General features: G+C 41.1%; 1 protein-coding gene across 4 annotated transcripts in view; it reads right to left on the minus strand.

Annotated features, from left to right (window-relative positions):
- Positions 1-13,811, minus strand: part of RPH3A (rabphilin 3A) — a 301,610-nt gene that overhangs the window by 224,610 nt on the left and 63,189 nt on the right. The window contains exon 2 of one of the 4 annotated variants that reach the window (XM_082641650.1): positions 7,484-7,587. The exons of the other annotated variants lie outside the window; for them this stretch is intronic. The gene's annotated coding sequence lies outside the window, so the exon portion shown is untranslated. The remainder of the gene's footprint in view (positions 1-7,483; positions 7,588-13,811) is intronic. 4 annotated transcript variants of the gene reach the window in all.

The following is a 13,811-nucleotide window of genomic DNA, read 5'->3' on the forward strand; positions in this document are numbered from 1 at the left end:
ACGTTCGGGTACAGCTGCAGGGGGCTGCTGACCCAGAATGCACTGGATTGCTTGTTTTGGTGGGGAGGGGTGCCCGAGGTGGAGGGGTGTTTGTTTAAAGCTGCTGTGAAAACAACGCGTTTTCATTGTAATCAGAAGTGCTTCAAGAATAACTCTTCCTTTAGTTGCTCACAGACGGTAGCACACCCATTAAAATTTTAATGGAACATTCTGAAGACTGAACAGGAGACAAAAATTTAAGTGCTATATCTGCTTCCTTTCAAGAGCTTCTTACTCTTTGTGGGACCCAGTTGCCTCATCTGTAAAATGGGAAGACAGCTCTTCACTTCCATGAAGATCCCTTCCATCAGCATAGATCAAACTGTGTCTCTAATTACTCTTTCCCCCTTTTGAATGAAACACTATTTTCAGGGACCTAAACAAGAATCCTAGAAGCAATTTACCAACTACTTACCATGAACCGGGCTCTCTCCTAGGTGATCTACACACATTGCCCCAAGGTTTCTACACTCCCCCATCTGAGAAAGCAGGTGCTGGAATTATTATCCCCTCTTTCAGATGGAGAAATTGAGACTTGGAGAGCTGCTCTGCCTTGCCCCAAGGCCATCCATAAAATCAGTGGTAGATCCAAGATTTGAACGTAGGCCTGATATGAAATCCCACACTCTGAACCATTTTACACCAGAGGACACTGAGGCACCAAAAGGCAACTTACGGTCAAATGATTCAGCGGAAGAAAAAATTTTGGTACTGTACTCCCAACTTTTCTGTAACTTTGTGATTACCTCAAAAATTTTTTTTCTAAATATATAACAAAGAATATCTATCTACTGTATGAAATATGAGTGTTAAGAAGAGTGCCTGGCATAAAGAGAGTTCTCAATCAATATTAGCTGTTACCATTATTAGCATTTTCTCCTTCCTCCTCTGAACCTGAGCAGATAGACCATGAGGCACCAGCAGGTGAAGGTCAACTAATCTGACCATCTGGGGACCAGTCCAACAGCAACCATCATCTATCAACAAATTGATCTTGCCCCAATATATCAAACACTTAGCAGATGCAGCAAAACATTTGTTTTCATTAAAGCATTTTACTAACAAACAAGTCACACAATCCACCTGCAAATTCTGTTGGCTCAGCCTACAACACGTATCCTGAATCCAAACACTTCTCATCGCCGCCACAGCTAACAGCCTGGAACATATCCTCATCTTCTCTCATCTGTATCATCGTAACTGCTTCCTAAATGGTCTCCCTGCCCTTACCCTGGTCCCCCCTGCAGACTACTGTCAACACAGTAGGTGGCATAATCCTGCTTTAAAAAGGAAAAGAGAGGAAAAGAAAAGAAAAGCAAAGACAAGAGATTAGATCACACTACTCCTCTGGTCAAAGATTTCCAGAGATGCCCTACTTCAGTCGGAAAGGAAGCCAATGATTTCACAGGCATCTACAAGGACCTACACATTCTGCCTACATGACCTCCCCAACCTCACCTCCTCCCACTCTCTTACTCACTATGCTCTTCCCAGAGCACACGTGGAGGCTCCTACCTCAGGGCCTCCAAAATGGCTGTTCCCTCTGACTGAAATGCTCTTCCCCTCATCCACACAGCCAACTCCCTCCCCTCCTTCAGGTGTTTGCTAAAATGCCACCTTCTCAGTGAGGCTTTCTCTGACCCATTATTTAAAACAGCAACACCCCTCATCCCAGCATTTACCACCCCATTCCCCTATTTCTTTTTTTCAGAACTATCTTCACCTTCTAAATTTTCTATATTATCTATTTATTTTGTTGGACTATTTATAATTATTGTAATATAAGCTCCTTGAGGGCAAAAGTAGTAGATGCTTATTTTTGCCTACATATCCCAGCACCTAAACCTATGCCTGAAACATGGCAAAATTAATCAATATACACGTGTTGAAAAATGAATGAAGGAATGGATGGGTGTTTGCATGGGGCAGAGGAAATAAAGGAGAAGATAAATGTGCACAGGAACCACACTAGGTGATGGGGGCTCTCCAAGGCCAGAGCTTTGTTTTCTCTTGGGTCACTCACCAGCCCTCCACTTACCCACCCACTCTGGCCCTATGTTTATGGACACAAATACAGGAAGTGACTGGTTTTAAAACGAAGGTTTCAGTTTGGTGGTTGCTCAAAAAGAATGACTATATGATCCAGTAATCCCACTTCTCAGTATGTACCCCAAAGAAGTGAAAGCAGGAGCTCAAACAGGTATTTGTACACTCGTGTTCATGGCATCATTAATCATAATAGCCAAATGGTGGAAACAACCCAAGTGTCCATCGACAGATGAATGGATAAACAAAATGGGTTCTATCCATACAATGAAATATTATTCAGCCTTTAAAGAGGAATAAAATTCTGATACATGGGGCTTCCCTGGTGGCGCAGTGGTTGAGAGTCCACCTGCCGATGCAGGGGACACGGGTTCGTGCCCCGGTCCGGGAAGATCCCACATGCTGCAGAGCAGCTGGGCCCGTGAGCCATGGCCACTGAGGCTGCGCGTCTGGAGCCTGTGCTCCGCAACGGGAGAGGCCGCAACAGTGAGAGGCCCGCGTACCGCAAAAAAAAATAAAAATAAATTCTGATACATGCTGCAACATGGATGAACATTATGTTTACATGAAATAAGCCAGATAAAAAAGGACAAATAATGTATGACTCAACTTGTATGAGGTCCCTAGAAAAGGCAGGTTCATAGAGGCAGAAAGTAGAATAGTGGTTACCAGAGGCTGGGTGGAGGGAGGGAGTGGGAGCTACTATTTAATGGGCATAGAGCTTCTATTCAGGATGGTGGTGATGGCTGCACAACGTCGTGAATGTACTTAACGCGACCCAATTATACACTTAAAAATGTTTAGAATGGTAAATTCTATGTTATGTATATCTTACCATAATAAAAAAATTGAAAGTTCATGCATCCATGGCACTCAGTGTCTGGTATCAAGAGTGAAGTGGATCTACAGTACTAACATGCAAAAGCACCGAGATATAATTAAGTATTTATAATATGAACCCACTTGTACTTTTAAAAATTAGGAGTTTGGGATTAACATATACACACTACTATATATAAAACAGATAACCAACAAGGACATACTGTATAGCACAGGGAACTATACTCAATATCTTGAATTAACCTACAATGGAAAAGAATCTGAGGAAGAATAAATATGTGCATATGTATAACTGAATCACTTTGCTGTACACCTGAAACCAACACCACATTGTAAGCCAACTCTACTTCAAAAAAATTTTTTAATGTTAATGCACATATATCCATTAATTCATTCAATATATTTATTGAATGCCTTCAATATTTATTATACATACTGAATGCTTTCAGATATTTACTGAGTGCCTTGTGTGTACCAGACTTTGTTGTTGACACTAGGGTACAGCACCGGGAAACCAAGTCAAAACTCCTAGCTCGGGCCTCCCTGGTGGCGCAGTGGTTGAGAGTCCGCCTGCCGATGCAGGGGATACGGGTTCGTGCCCCGGTCTGGGAGGATCCCATGTGCCGCGGAGCGGCTGGGCCCGTGAGCCATGGCCGCTGGGCCTGCGCGTCCGGAGCCTGTGCTCTACAACGGGAGAGGCCACAACAGTGAGAGGCCCGCGTACAGCAAAAAACAAACAAACAAAAAAAAAAAACTCCTAGCTCTCACAGCGCTGGCATTTTTGTCAACAGTGTTACCTCTGAGAGTGGGCCTGGAGATAAGGAGGGAGAGGTTTTTTTCCTTTTGCCTTTCTGTGCTGTTTGAATTATTTTACTATGTGTGTGTTACTGTTCTACTTTAAAAGCTACTTTTTATTAAAAAGATGGGAATTCCCTGGCAGTCCAGTGGTTACGACTCATCACTTCCACTGTAGGGGACATGGGTTCGATCCCTTGTTAGGGAACTAAGATCCCACATGCCATTGGGCGGCACAGCCAAAAAAAAAAAAAAGATATATAAAAGGGGATGAGCAAGATTCCACTTTTGGACCCCCACATAATCACTTATTATTCAAGAATCTCCTCTTGGCTTCCTCTTACCCAGTCTGATAAGAAAGTCTTTGTTCAGTGAAGAAGCAACGATTTCTAGAGAATGCTAAAGTTACGTAATGGAGCTTGGTAATGATCAAGCCAAGCTTGCCAGTGTGGCAGGAAGGTTAGAAGCTCTGGCCCTGACATCAGGGAGGCCTAGACTTGAGTCTCAGCTCCTTCAGCTCAACATCCTCACCTGCAGAACAGCGTTAATATTAGAGATGAAATTCTACAAAATGGGACTGCCTTGGCTGCCTGGACCGAACTGCAAATGTCAGCTTTCCCAAACTTCTAAGATGCTGCCTTCATTCATTCATTTATTCATTCATACATTCATTCATTCATTCAACAAATGTTTTCTGAGAGTGTATGTGCCAGGAACTAAGGTGATGTGGATCTATATTTGGTGCTAAATATATGATGACAATGTTAGTTCTAAAAGTTGGATACACATTGGCTGAATTTTGTGTCCCCTCATTCTTTTTTTAAAAATAATTTTCTTTGTCAATTTTTTAATATTTTATTTTAAATTATTTATTTATTTTTGGCTGCATCAGGTCTTCATTGCTACGTGTGGGCTTTCTCTAGTTGCGGCGAGCAGGGGCTACTCTTCATTGCAGTGTGTGGGCTTCTCATTGCGGTAGCTTCTCTTGTTGCAGAGCATGGGCTCTAGGCACGTGGGCTTCAGTAGTTGTGGCATGTGGGCTCAGTAGTTGTGGCTTGTGGGCTCTAGAGCACAGGCTCAGTAGTTGTGGCACACGGGCTTAGCTGCTCCGCAGCATGTGGGATCTTCCCGGACCAGGGCTCGAACCCGTGTCCCCTGCATTGGCAGGTGGATTCTTAACCACTGCGCCACCAGGGAAGTCCCCCCCCATTCCAATGTTGAAGCCCCAATACCCAGTACTTCAGAATGTAACTGTATTTGGAGGTAAGTCCTTTAAAGAGTTGAGTTAAGTTAAAATTAAGACAACAGGGTGGGGTCCTAATCCAATCTGACAGTGTCCTTATAAGAAAATATAGAGAGAGACACCAAGGCTGCACCAGCACAGAGGAAAGGCCACATGAGGACACAGTGAGAAGATGACCTCTTCAAGCCAAAGAGCAAGATCTCAAGAGAAGCCAGCCCTACTAACACCTTGATCTTGGACTTCCAGCCTCCAAAACTGTGAGAAATTAATTTCTGTTATTCAAGCCCCCCAGTCTGTAGTATTTTGTTATGATGGCCTGAGCAGACTAATAGAGTTGTGAATAAAGCAGGCAAGATATCTGACCCTAGGGAGCTTATAGCTTAACGCAGTATCTTCAAAGGGCAGGAGCCCAATTGCTCTAAGAACTTGGGTCAATAAATGCAAATAATGCAAGTGCTCAGAACAACAAAGGAGTTCTGCAGTCTTTATTACATGTGGGGAAACTGTGGCCCAAAGAGAAGGTAGGACTTCTCTCGGGTCACAGGTCTGGTTAGAAGTTTCATCTTTTACCCCATCTTTTACTGACTGCTTCACCTAAGTTCCAGTATTACCAAGAGTCATAATGTCTCAATAAGGCATTGGATGGAGGTCTTTTTTTAATAATTTAAAATGAAAAGTACTAGGGGCACCAAACAGAAAATCTCATTACTCTCAGAGATGAATGGACATGAACTTTTCCAACTTGAAAAAGGAATAAAATGAAATGTAGCACTATCTGAAGTCTACCAAGAGATCTGATTCACTCCATATCAAAGAACCCCGCAAATAAACACTGTAGGTTTTAAATTTCTATAAGTGAAGAACCAACCATCTAGAATTTTGAATCAGCAATTTCATATTTGAAAATGTCAACTAAGGAAACAACCCTGAGTATAAAGGGGAAAAAAACATAATGCACATTATGCATATAGAGAAAAACGAAAACCAGCCTAAATGTCCATTAACTGCAGAATGGGTTGGCATTTTACAGTCAGCAGGACATTATTCAGCCCTAACAAATTATGTTTGTGATACATTTGTATCATGGGAAATATTTATGTCATCAGGTCAAGTAAAAAAACAGAATTGCATACAGTATACGTAGTGATTATAATTGTGATAAATGGAAAACTAAGCACGTAAAAATACCAGTGGGAAATATACTAAAACATTAACAGTGGTTGTTTCCATATGTTCTCTCATCTGTATTTTGAAAATTACTTACAATGATTACATATATGTATATAAATGCACACACAAACACAATCACACATATGTATGTATAAAGGAATATATATTCCTGTCAACTTAGAAGAAAACTAAATTTATTTTTAATATATTTTGTAATATCAGGAAAATACATAGCCTAGGTTTCCCCCCCAATATGAGTTTTCTACTCTGAAGACTCATGGCAATAATAATAACAATGACAACAATTAACATTGATGCATTTGCTATTGTGCCAGGCACTGTTCCAAGCACTTGACTTTTATTAACTCACCTAAACCTTTGCTCATTCACTCTGTTCTACCTGCACTACCCTCCTTGCTGTTCCTCAAACTCTTTGCTACCTCAGGACCTTTGCACTTGCCATTCCCTCTGCCTGAAATGCTCTTCCCCCAGATACACATCCACATGGCTCACTTTGCCCAGGTCTCTACTCAAATGTCACCTCCTTGGAGAGGTCTTCCCTGATTACCTGAGCTAAAGTAGCACCCTTCCTCTCTAGTCCCATTATTCTGGTTTATTTTGCTTTATGGCACATATCCCACCTGTCATATTATATCATTTACTTGTTTACTGCCTGTCACTCCCATTAGAACATCTGCCTGTTTTATTCACTGCTGTCTCCAGCACTGAGAATAAGACATCCATCACATAGTAGGTGTTCAGTACAAAGTGAATAAATACAACAATCCTATGAGGTAGTTACCTTTATTGTCCCCATTTTACAGATTACAAACTGAGGCACAGAGAGACTAAGCTACTTGCCTCCAAGGTCACAGGGCCAATAAGTGGCAGAGGAGGGGTTCAAATATAGACAGTCTTGTTCCAGAACCCACATTCTTAACCAAAAAATGGCTTAAAGTGGTGTAATAATAGAGTACTGGTGAAATGGAACAGATTTTAAAGAGACATCCTCAGGAAAGACAGGCCAAGGGAAGCACAACTTCCATTCATTAAGCATGAAATTTGGGTTTTTGAGCCAGGAAAAAAAAAAAAAACTGGTTTGCACAAGTATAATACACTCAGACTCCTGGATTTTTGGTGTATTCTGGGCTCCAGACGAACCAAACCTAATCTGTGGCTAAATGCACACTTCAGAGTGTCCTGTGGCCCAAAAGAATTAGTAGTTCCCAAAATTATGGGCTGTGAAACCCTCCGGTGTTAGCAAAGGGGATCATGCAGTTAAGACCTGGCCATTTACAGAATGATCTCCTCATTTGTCATCAGAACAACCCTGCAAGTTGGGACTCTCACCAGCCATCAGCGAAGTGAGGACACGGACTGTGTCTGTCTTGTTCCCTGCCAAGTCTCAGGCCCCTCAGGTGGCATCTGGCAGACAATCAGCAAACAATGAATATCTAAAGTGGAATGAATATGAGAAAATGGAGGCTCAGAGAGGAGAGGTCACTTTTCCAAAGTCACACACCTAGTAAGCAGCTGGTTCCTTTGACCCTTCAACTCTCCAGCGAGTATCATTTCTCATGCCTGGACAAGGATAATTCAAACTGTCAGACCTCACCTTGCACTTGATTGTTTTAAAGCAGAAAAGAGGGAAGCTCCCTTAACCTGTCTGGTGATGTGGGGGCCATGAGACAGCACAGCTCAGATCTCCCTGCTGCAAAGAGTGTGACTGGCTGACAGCCTCCAGCTGCTTCCAGAGATCCTAAACACCCACTTTCCCAGGGTTGCTCCCAATCTCTGACTGAGCACGGCAAGGGTGGTACAGCTGGGCCACTCAGGATAGACATGGGACTCCTTAAAGGGCGATCCTTGCTCTGGGGCTCCCCATCAGCCGGGCTGAGACCTTCTCAGGCTGCACTGGGGTCTCAGCTCTTCCTATCCAGCTCTCCTTCCTGCCCCTCCCTTTTCATATGTGTCAGACCCACATCACACTCTATTCCAGCTCCCTCTCTTCTTCATCCTTCACAGGCACTCACCCCTGTAATTCTCTCCTAATATCTGCTTCTTGCAGGACCTGAACTGGCACAGATGGATTCTCAAATGGAAACCTGATCCATCCAACAGGCTTTTGAAGAATTCTGGGTAATTGCAGTAGGGTGAATAATGACCCCACTTCCCCAAAGATGTCAACATCCTAATCTGTGGAACCTATAGATATGTTACCTTATATGGCAAAAGGACTTCACAGATACGATTAAGTTAAGGATCTTGAGATGGAAAGAAAATCTACCTGGATTTTTTAGGTGAACCCAATGTAATTACAAAGGCCCTCATAAGAGGGAGGCAGGAAGTCATAGAGAAGAGAAGATGCTGTATTGCTGGCTTTAAAGATGAAGGAAGGGGCCAGGAGCAGCCTCTAGCAGCTGGCAGAGACAAGGAATGGATTCTCCCCTGGATCCTACAGAATGAACAAGCCCTGCTAACACCTTGATTTAAGTCTTCAGTAAGTCCTTGATTTCGTTCTCCTGACCTCCAGGATTTAGGAGAATAAACTTGTGTTGTTTTGAGTTACTAAGTTCATGGTCATTTGTTACAGAAGCCATAGGGAACTCATACAGTAATGAAGTACAAGGGGAGTGGCTGGATCCTTATGTTAACAAAATTTTAAACCCAAGCTCCTTGATCACATGAGGCTTTATCCTTAAGGCATCCATAACTAGGTCATATTGCAATGGTCCTGCTGCTGTCTGAAACATATGATATTGTGATTAAAGCATTCGAACTATGTGTCTCAGATTAACAAATATTCTTTGCAGGGTGGATGACACAGCTCACAATTTACTTTGTCTCAGGTTTTTTGAGGCAGTTCAGCCCCCAGAGAGGAAGTGTACCTGTTGACACTCCCAGAATCAAGGTCCTGGGCCAGTCCTAGCATCAAATTCCAGTTCTGCCACTGTTTATTAGCTGTGGAAACCTGGACAAGTCACCTCAAAAGTCATATGGTTTCACCCTACCACAGTCTCAAGCTTGCCCAGATTCAAAAGGAAAGAACACAGATACTGCCACTCAACGGAAAGGGCATCAAAATCACACTATAAGGAGAATATGTGAAATTACACTTCAAGATGGCAGAGAAGTAAGATGTGGAGATCACCTTCCTCCCCACAAATACATCAAAAATAAATCTACACGTGGAACAACTCCTACTGAACACCTACTGCACGCCAGTAGAAGACCTCAGACTTCCTAAAAGCCGTTGGCTGACAGGGTCTTGGTGTCCTGGTGGGGTGTCAGGTCTGAACCTCAGAGGTGGGAGAGCCAAGTTCAGGACATTGGACCATCAGAGACCTCCCAGCCCCACATAATATCAATTGGCGAGAGCTCTCTGTCTCAACAATAAGACCCAGCTCCACTCAACGCCAGCAAGGTCCAGCGCTGGGCACCCCAGGCCAAACAACTAGCAAGACAGGAACACAACCCCACCCATTAGCAGAGAGGATGCCTAAAATCATAAGTTCACAGACACCCCATGACATACCACCAGACGTGGTCCTGTCCACCAGAAAGACAAGATCCAGCCTCATCCACCAGAACACAGGCACCAGTCCCCTCCACCAGGAAGCCTAGACAAACCACTGAACCAACCTTACCCACTGGGGGCAGACACCAAAAACAATGGGAACTACGAACCTTCAGCCTGCGAAAAGGAGACCCCAAACACAGTAAGTTAAACAAAATGAGAAGATAGAGAAATATGCAGCAAGGTAAAAACCCACCAGATGAAGGAGCAAGGTAAAACCCACCAGAAAAAAACAAATGAAGAGGAAATAGGCAGTCCACCTGAAAAAGAATTCAGAGTAATGATAGTAAAGATGATCCCAAATCTTGGAAACAGAATGGAGAAAATATAAGAAACGTTTAACAAGAACCTAGAAGAACTAAAGAGCAAACAAACAATGACGAACAACACAATAAATGAAATTAAAAATTCTCTAGAAGTAATCAACAGCAGAATAACTGAGGCAGAAGAACAGAGAAGTGATCTGGAAGATAAAACAGTGGAAATAACTACCGCAGAGCAGAATAAAGAAAAAAGAATGAAAAAATTGAGGACAGTCTCAGAGACCTCTGGGACAATATTAAACGCACCAACATTAGAATTATAGGGATCCCAGAAGAAGAGAAAAAGAAAGGGACTGAGAAAATATTTGAAGAGATTAGAGTTGAAAAATTCCCTAATATGGGAAAGGAAATAGTCAATCAAGTCCAGGAAGCACAGAGAGTCCCATACAGGATGAATCCAAGGAGAAACATGCCGAGACACATATTAATCAACTATCAAAAATTAAATACAAAGAAAAAAATATTAAAAGCAGCAAGGGAAAAGCAACAAGTAACACACAAGGGAATCCTCATAAGGTTAACAGCTAATCTTTCAGCAGAAACTCTGCAAGCCAGAAGGCAGTGGCAGGACATATTTAAAGTAATGACAGGGAAAAACCTACAACCAAGATTACTCTACCCAGCAAGGATCTCAATCAGATTAGATGGAGAAATTAAAACCTTTACAGACAAGCAAAATCTAAGAGAATTCAGCACCACCAAACCAGCTTTACAACGAATGCTAAAGGAACTTCTCTAGGCAAGAAACACAAGAGAAGGGAAAGAACTACAATAACAAACCCAAAACAATTAAGAAAATGGTAATAGGAACATACACATCGATAATTACCTTAAATGTAAATAGATTAAATGTTCCAACCAAAAGACACAGACTGGTTGAATGGATACAAAAACAAGACCAATATATAAGCTGTCTACAAGAGACCCACTTCAGACCTAGGGATACATACAGACTGGAAGTGAGGGGATGGAAAAAGATATTCCATGCAAATGGAAACCAAAAGAAAGCTGGAGTAGCAATTCTCATATCAGACAAAACAGACTTTAAAATAAAGACTATTACAAGAGACAAAGAAGGACACTATATAATGATCAAGGGATCAATCCAACAAGAAGATATAACAGTTGTAAATATTTATGCACCCAACATAGGAGCACCTCCATACATAAGGCAAATGCTAATAGCCATAAAAGGGGAAACTGACAGTAACACAGTAATAGTAGGGGACTTGAACATCCCACTTTCACCAATGGACAGATCATCCAACATGAAAGTAAATAAGGAAACACAAGCTTTACATGACACATTAAAAAAGATGGACTTAATTGATATTTATAGGACATTCCATCCAAAAACAACAGAATACACCATCTTCCCAAGTGCTCGTGGAACATTCTCCAGGATAGATCATAACTTGGGTCACAAATCAAGACTTGGTACATTTAAGAAAACTGAAATCGTATCAAGTATCTATTCTGACCACAATGCTATGGAGACTAGATATCAATTACAGGGGGAAAAAACTGTAAAAAATACAAACACATGGAGGTTAAACAACATGCTACTAAATAACCAAGAGATCACTGAAGAAATCAAAGAGGAAATTAAAAAATACCTAGAAACAAATGAAAATGAAAACACAATGACCCAAAACCTATGGGATGCAGCAAAAGCAGTTCAAAGAGGGAAGTTTATAGCAGTACAATCCTACCTCAAGAAACAAGAAAAACCTCAAATAAACAACCTAACCTTACACCTAAAGTGATTAGAGAAAGAAGAACAAAAAAACCCCCAAAGTTAGCAGAAGGAAAGAAATTATAAAGATCAGATCAGAAATAAAAAGAAATGAAGGAAACAATAGCAAAGATCAATGAACTAAAAGCTGGTTCTTTGAGAAGATAAACAAAATTGATAAACCATTAGCCAGACTCATCAAGAAAAAATGGGAGAACACTCAAATCAACAGAATTAGAAATGAAAAAGGAAAAGTAACAACTGACACCACAGAAATACAAAGGCTCATTAGAGATACTACAAGCAACTATATGCCAATAAAATAGACAACCTGTTAGAAATGGACAAATTCTTAGAAAAGCACAACGTTCTGAGACTGAACCAGGAAGAAATAGAATATATAAACAGACCAATCACAGGCACTGAAATTGAAACTGTGATTAGAAATTTTCCAACAAACAAAAGTTCAGGACCAGATGGCTTCACAGGCGAATTCTATCAAACATTTAGAGAAGAGCTAGCCACGTATCCTTCTCAAACTCTTCCAAAATATAGCAGAGGGAGGAACACTCCCAAACTCATTCTACGAGGCCACCATCACCCTGATACCAAAACCAGGCAAAGATGTCACAAAAAATGAAAACTACAGGCCAGTATCACTGATGAACACAGATGCAAAAATCCTCAACAAAATGCTAGCAAACAGAATCCAGTGGCACATTAAAAGGATCATACACCACGATCAAGTGGGGTTTATCCCAGGAATGAAAGGATTCATCAGTATACGCAAATTAATGTGACACACCATATTAACAAATTGAAAGGTAAAAACCATATGATAATCTCAATAGATGCAGAAAAAGCTTTTCACAAAATTCAACACCCGTTTATGATAAAAACTCTCCAGAAAGTAGGCACAGAGGAAACTTACCTCGACATAATAAAGGCCGTATATGACAAACCCACCGCCAACATCATTCTCAATGGGAATAACTGAAACCATTTCCTCTAAGATCAGGAACAAGACACAGTTGCCCATTCTCACCACTATTATTCAACATAGTTTTGGAAGTTTTAGCCACAACAATCAGAGAAGAAAAAGAAATAAAAGGAATCCAAATCAGAAAAGAACAAGTAAAACTGTCACTGTCTGCCAATGACATGATACTATAGAGAGAGAATCCTAAAGATGCTACCAGAAAAATACTAGAGCTAATCAATGAATTTGGTAAAGTAGCAGGATACAAAATTAATGCACAGAAATCTCTTGCATTCCTATACACTAATGATGAAAAATCTGAAAGAGAAATTAAGGAAACACACCCATTTACCACTGCAACAAAAAGAATAAAATACCTAGGAATAAACCTACCTAAGGAGACAAAAGACCTGTAGGCAGAAAACTATAAGACACTGATGAAAGAAATTAAAGATGATACAAACAGATGGAGAGATATACCATGTTCTTGGATTGGAAGAATCAACATTGTGAAAATGACTCTACTACCCAAAGCAATCTACAGATTCAATGCAATCCCTATCAAACTACCAATGGCATTTTTCACAGAGATAGAACAAAACATTTCACAATTTGTATGGAAACACAAAAGACCCCAAACAGCCAAAGCGCAATCTTGAGAAAGAAAAACGGAGCTGGAGGAATCAGGCTCCCTGACTTCAGACTATACTACAAAGCTACAGTAATCAAGACAGTATGGTACTGGCACAAAAACAGAAATACAGATCAATGGAACAGGATAGAAAGCCCAGAAATAAACCCACGCACATATGGTCACCTTATCTTTGATAAAGGAGGCAAGAATATACAATGGAGAAAAGACAGCCTCTTCAATAAGTCGTGCTGGGAAAACTGGACAGCTACATGTAAAAGAATGAAATTAGAACACTCCCAAATACCATACACAAAAATAAACTCAGAATGGATTAAAGACCTAAATGTAAGGCCAGACACTATCAAACTCTTAGAGGAAAACAGGCAGAATGCTCTATGACATAAATCACAGCAAGATCCTTTTTGACCCA

Source organism: Mesoplodon mirus, assembly GCF_964341445.2.
Source record: "Mesoplodon mirus genome assembly, chromosome: 13".
Classification (NCBI taxonomy): Eukaryota; Metazoa; Chordata; class Mammalia; order Artiodactyla; family Ziphiidae; genus Mesoplodon; species Mesoplodon mirus.